Below are 6,322 nucleotides of genomic sequence, written 5' to 3' on the forward strand. Positions count from 1 at the left end.
TAGCCAGGTGTGGGGGTACAATCACAGCACCCAAGAGATGGGGACAGAAAGGTCACGACTTGGAGACCAGTCTGAACTATGTAGTGAGACCATCTCAACAAACTGAAGCCGTACTACACATCCCATCCCCATGGTTGCTTTTTATTTTCTCCAAAGATGACTGCTATCCAACACACCTTTTAGCTGACCTACTTGTTTTGATTATTATCTCCCCTTCCAAAATGTTAGTTCCTTGATAGCAAGGGTCCTTCTGTTTGGTTCCACTGCCAAACCCCAAGATTCTAACAAAATCCCCAGCACTAAGTGTGCGAAGGAATATCTTGTAGTGAATACGTAAGTGTATGCACACATAGATGGATGGTCTGCTGTTCCTTTCTGTCTATACAATCCAATGGACAAGCTCAACTCTAGACCAGGAGGCTTGAATACATTTTTACTTTGTGGTCAAAGACTCTAGGCATTAAAGAGGAAATCTTCCATCATCCCAACACTTAGTAGACTAGTGTATGAGAATCATGAGTTCAAGGCCCTAAGCCACATAGAGAAGAATCTCTGCCTAAAAGAAAAGGAGGTGGAGGAGGCAGGGAGAAGAGAAAGAAAAGGAAAAGGAGGAGGAGGAGGTAGAGGAGGAAGAGAAGAGGTCCTTCCCTTTGATGATGGAATTGGTAAAGGTAGAACACAGTGCTCCTCCTGTGCTGGTTCCTCTAAGCCTAAACAAAATGGTGACAGAGGCCGTTTACAGCAGCATTCTGAAGGGCCCTGCTTCATGGCATCAGGAGAGAAAGCTGAGCCAAGGGTGGTCTCTGACCGAAGTAGCAGCAGAGAGACACCTCAGGAAATAACCAGAGTGTCACTAGCCCCAACCAGCTTAGAGGTACTCTTGGATTCTGAGGGTGCTTTTGGCAACAATCCAGGAGACATTACTGGGAGAAGAAGGGGAGGCTAAGTGAGAACAGATTACATCAGTGTGGTCACATGGTTCATCCACTGACTAGGGTGAGCAGGAAGCACCCTCCAGCAAGGTCGCCTACAACATTCACCTGTACCCTTTCAGTCACCCAAACTTCTCACAGGAAAGCTTTGTTTTATTTTATATTTTCATCAGCTTCATGTTCAGGAGCCTCACTTGGTTCTAACATTTATTCATTCATCAAAATTTGAAAGTACACGCATTTTATATCTTGATGGCTGCGTCAAGTCACCTACGAGAAGCCGATTTACACTGCCCACTTCTCATACCTGATATTGAATCTCTCTGTTTTCTCCCCCACTGCAGGGGAGTTAAACTTTCCAGAGACGCATCTATTTTATTTTATTGATTTAAAGTTCTGCTTCTTGATTTGATTAATCAATCCCGCTGGCTTTTTGCTCCGTGATTAATGTGTGCCTCTTATCTGCATTAATTGCTTCCTCCCTCAGTACTTTCCCTCTGCTGCTTCATTTTCTACTTATTTTGACTTCTTAATTCAATTATTTCCCATTTCTAAACATGTAAGCGGGTTTATTTTAGTAACAGCAGCTTTCGATTACAGATTTTTGCTAAGAATAAAAATATTTTTTGCTAAAAATCATATAGATTTGTATACAGGAGTCCCATTGTCTTAAATATCTAAATAGTCTACCATAGGAGTATTGATTTCCACTTTAATAAAAAGCATATTTTATGTTATTTAATTTTCAAGCAGCTCTCATCTATCTTTAGCCATGCTCTTGCTATTAATGTGATCAGAATGAACATTTATGCATTCTTTTTCTGGACTTTTATTTTTGAGATAATAGTATAATTACATCATTTCTCTCTCCCCTTCCTCCCTCCAAAGCCTCCCATATATCCTTCCCCGCTCTCTTTCAAATTTATAGCCTCTTTTTGCATTGTTATGATATATGTGTATGTATCCTCAATATAGCCTGCTCAGTCTCTATAATGTCACTCATGCATGTTCTCAGGGCTGACCATTACACATCAGATAGCCAGCTGGTGATCTCTTCTCTGAAGACCATTTCTCCCACTCTTACCGCTTCCCGGTTTCCGGCAGTTCTTTATCTTGGGTTGTGGCTGGGCTTTCCCATCCACTCTGGCATGTCTATTCTTGTCCTGTTCAGTTCACCTTTGGGCAGTCATAACGGTGAGATTATGGGTGTAGCTTCTGATATTACAAGGAGACACATCTCACAGCAAACTCCCTGATCCTCTGTCTCTTACAATCTTCCCACCCCTTCTTCTGCAATGGTCCCTGAACCTCGGGGGTAGGAGTTGTTTTGTACATGTAACCATCAGGAGTGGGCATTTGTAAAATTTCCTGGTTGGGAAAATTGTTATGGAATTCTCCATAAACTGTCACAGATAGTGTATTAGTCAGAGGAGGGCAAGTACAGCTGCAATAACAACCAACTTAGAAAATGACAGTAGCTTAGATAGCAAAGGTTAGTCCTGCTTGTGGTTGATGTTCACAGAGGATAAGATGGAGATTCTTATCACCTGGCGCTGACAGATGGTCTGCCTCACACATCCCTCCACATTCAGAGAAGAAAGAGCCTGACACTTAAAGCCTCTCCTATGTCCATCTCACTGATCAAAGAAAACTCAGATGCATGAACTTAGCAGAGCACAGAGACCTTATCCTGGAAAAGAAGGTTCCCTGAGTCTTTGTGTGCTCAGCAGACATGTCTGCAGGACTGTGGAGATGTATCCTACTGAATTCCAGGGACTGTCTGGCAGTGTTAGTTGTGATTCTCTTCACCCAATTTCCAATCCCTCATTTCCCATCCACAAGTGGCCAATCAGATTTAAATGTGAGTGGAAGCCAGGGACTAGCCACACACCTCAGTGGGCTAAAGTGCTTGCCACCAAGCCTGACGACCGGAGTTTGATCCCCAGGATCCATATGGTGGAGGAACTGATTCCTGCAAGCTGCCCTCCAGCATTCACACAGGCACCGTAGGACATGTCGTCATTCACCTACACAAAATAAGTAAAACGTCACTTTAAAATATTTTCAGGAAGTGGAAATAATTGGGGTTCCTGGGGATACTTTACTCTTCTGATACTGAAGCTGCTTTGTCTCCCTATGAGAAGAAAGCCAAGAGAAAAGTTCAACTATTGACTTGCTGAACTTCAAAACCAATACCAAGTGTCTACCCCCAGATTCTCATAGGAAGAAAAACTAAACTCTTGCTTGCACAAAGCACTTGGCTTTTCCCTTTCATCTGAAAGCATCCCTGCCTGATAAAAGAACTCAGTGTGTAAACAAGATGTACAATCCCCATCTTCAGTGAATAACAATCCTTTGAACGTATTCTGGGGATGACTGAGAGAATGCTAAATACACCTGCAGCCTCAGAGTGGATTGCCTATGCTTCCAGCCTCCACTGGTGTATGACAACTGTGAAATAAGATTCCTAAAATGTGACAGTTGCCAAACTGAGTGACTGGAAAATAATGACCTGTTGTACTTTCTATTGAAATATGAGATTTTCTATAAAAATACATCATTTTCATTACAAAATATATTTTGTAATGAAATTTTGATGAAAATGTATTTCATCAAAGTTGTATTCATACCAACACTATTTTAGCCACCTTTCTGTGGTGTTGATTCATTGCTGTTTCTTAAAAATCTTTTTAAACAATTGAGATATAATTTGCACGTAAATTTGTTATGGTTTCTAGTACATTCACAAAGTTGTGAAGATGCCACTTGTCTTAGTTGAGGTTCTATTACAGTGAGGAAACCAAAGAACCTAGGCAGGAAAGGGTTTATTCAGCTTATGCTTCCACATCATAGTTTGAGGTCCAAGGAAGTCGGGACAAGAACTCAAGCAGGGCAGGAACCTGAAGGCAGGAGCTGATGCAGATGTCATGGAGGATGCTGCTTACTGACTTGCTCCTCATGGCTTGCTCAGTCTTCCCTTATTTTTTTAAGACTTATTTTTATATATGTGAATACACTGTCACTGTCTTCAGACACACCAGAAGAGGGCATCAGATCCCATTACAGATGGTTGTGAGCTTTTCCTTTTGCTGTCTAGTTATCCTCGTCAGGTTTCTGCTTCTTGGTGTCAGCATCAGCATTCTCATCATCCTCGGCTACCCTCTTGCACCTGGGAACCTCAGCTTTCTCATCTTCATCTCCATCATCTTCCTCACCATCACCTTCTTCCTGCTCCTCCTCTTCCTCCTCACCTTCTTCCTCTTCATCTACCTCATTGTCGGCCTCCTGCTCCCCATTTTCCTCATTTTGAGCGTTCCCATTGGCAGGTGCATCTCTTCCATACTCTGCCTCCTCCACAACTTCCTTCTTCTCCTTCAAGTCCTTGGTGGTGATCTCGGAGCTGGTGTCCACTGCCACGTCTGACATGGTGGGGCACACCAGTGGTCCTATGCAGCAAGTGAGGAATTAACAGAGTTCGAGGACTCAGGCGAGAAAGCTGAGGGAGTCTGCGTTGGAGGAGGCGGTGGGCAGCGAAGGTGGCTGCAGCGAGCACCGAGCACGACCCAAGATGGCTTTCAGAGCAGCCAGTGGGCTCTGTTTTATTTCTTATACTTGTATTTGCCTTTTGTTTATTCTTGTTGTTGCTAATTTGGGACAGGACCTCATTCTTTTTTTTTTTTTTTTTTTTTTTTTTTTTTTTTGGTTTTTTGAGACAGGGTTTCTCTGTGTAGCCCTGGCTGTCCTGGAACTCACTCTGTAGACCAGGCTGGCCTCGAACTCAGAAATCCGCCTGCCTCTGCCTCCCAAGTGCTGGGATTAAAGGCGTGTGCCACCACCGCCCAGCACAGGACCTCATTCTAACCCACAGCAGTCCTTCTGCCTCTGCCTCCTAAGTGGTGGGATGAAGATGTGAGCCACCGCACATAAGCTTTCATCTTTTGGAAACATGAGTGTTCGTGGGCAAAGTTTTCTGTTTCAGCCACATTTCATATATTTTGTATGTTGCACCCACAATACTCATCTCCAAGTATGTTGTAACTTCTTTGTGGCCTTGTCATTTGCTTATTTGTTGTTAAGGAATGTGCTGCTTAATCTCCACAGGTCTGTAAATTCTCCAAATTTCTGTCATTGATTTGAAATTTTTTAAAAATTACATTTGTGGGCAGAGGGTAGGAAGTGCACAGGCCACAGCATGCCTGTGGAGATGAGAAGACAACTTTCAGGAGTCAGTTCTCTCCTTCTACCATATGGGTCCCCAGGATAGAACTGGGCTGTAAGGCTTCAAAGGAAAATCCTTCATGTGTTGACCCACCCACTCACCAGCTAGATGTATTTATTTGGTTGGTTGTTTTGGGCCAGGGTCTCACTGACAAAGCTCATGCTATCCTTGAAGTCCTATCCTCCTATCTTGATCTCTCAAGAGTTCAGAGATTATATCTGTGTACCAACTCACCCCACTATTACCAACTTCGAGTCACTTCATTATGAGAATATATTGTATTTGTCCAATCCCTTTAAGTGCATTATGGTTTGCTTTATGGGGTGCTGTGTGATCTCCACTACAAAACATCCTGTGTGGTTGAGAGAAGGACATGTACCCTGCTATTGCTGTGTAGACTGTTTTCATAGCTGCCTGCTAGCGTCTAACTACAGGAGACTAGTTCTAAATCCAGCAACCAAGATCTACAGTATTGTCAGACTTCAGTTTCCATATTAATCTTCTACCTAGTTGTTCCATGCATCACAGAAAGTGGGGTATTGATGGTGTCCTTGCTACCTTCATGTGGACAATACACAATATATACCTATACTGAAATGTCACACTGGACTCCAGGAAAAAAATGCACAACTCTTGTCAATCAAAATAAAACTTTTTAAAAGGCAGGGTATGAAAGTATCCAAATCATTTTTGTCAAATTACCTATTTCATTCTCAGTTTGGTCCATGTCTATTTTATGCATTTGGGGGCTCTGCAGCCAGATAAATACATATTGGCATGCCTTCCAGCAGGGTCAGTCCTCTCAAAGCCATGTCTCCCAGACTCTAATTTTTAATTGAAAGTCTTTAGTAAATCTGTCAGTGTTCTTGCTCCAGCTTTCTTCTTATCTTCCTCCTGTCCATTAATTTCTGTCTTACAACCATCTTTGTGTCCAAAGTACATCTCCTGTCAAGAGCATACAGTACCATATGTTTCCCAATACAGCCTGTCAGACTTGCTTTGTTCTTATTGGGTTACTTACTTAATCCATTAACGTTTATAAGTATAGCTGAAACCACAGATTCCTGAATGCTAACTTCCTTGTTTTTGTTTTTCTGGAAAAGGTGCCTCAAAGACGCTACTTATATGGAGGTGCCATTTGCTCTTGACTATCTGAGAACATTTGTCTTTT

General features: G+C 42.5%; 1 pseudogene; it reads right to left on the reverse strand.

Annotated features, from left to right (window-relative positions):
* Window positions 1-3,976: 3,976 nt before the first annotated feature.
* Window positions 3,977-4,467, reverse strand: LOC117695781 (prothymosin alpha pseudogene; annotated as a pseudogene).
* Between the last annotated feature and the right edge of the window lie 1,855 nt (window positions 4,468-6,322).

The sequence above is a fragment of the Arvicanthis niloticus genome, chromosome 1, assembly GCF_011762505.2.
Source record: "Arvicanthis niloticus isolate mArvNil1 chromosome 1, mArvNil1.pat.X, whole genome shotgun sequence".
Taxonomy (NCBI): Eukaryota; Metazoa; Chordata; class Mammalia; order Rodentia; family Muridae; genus Arvicanthis; species Arvicanthis niloticus.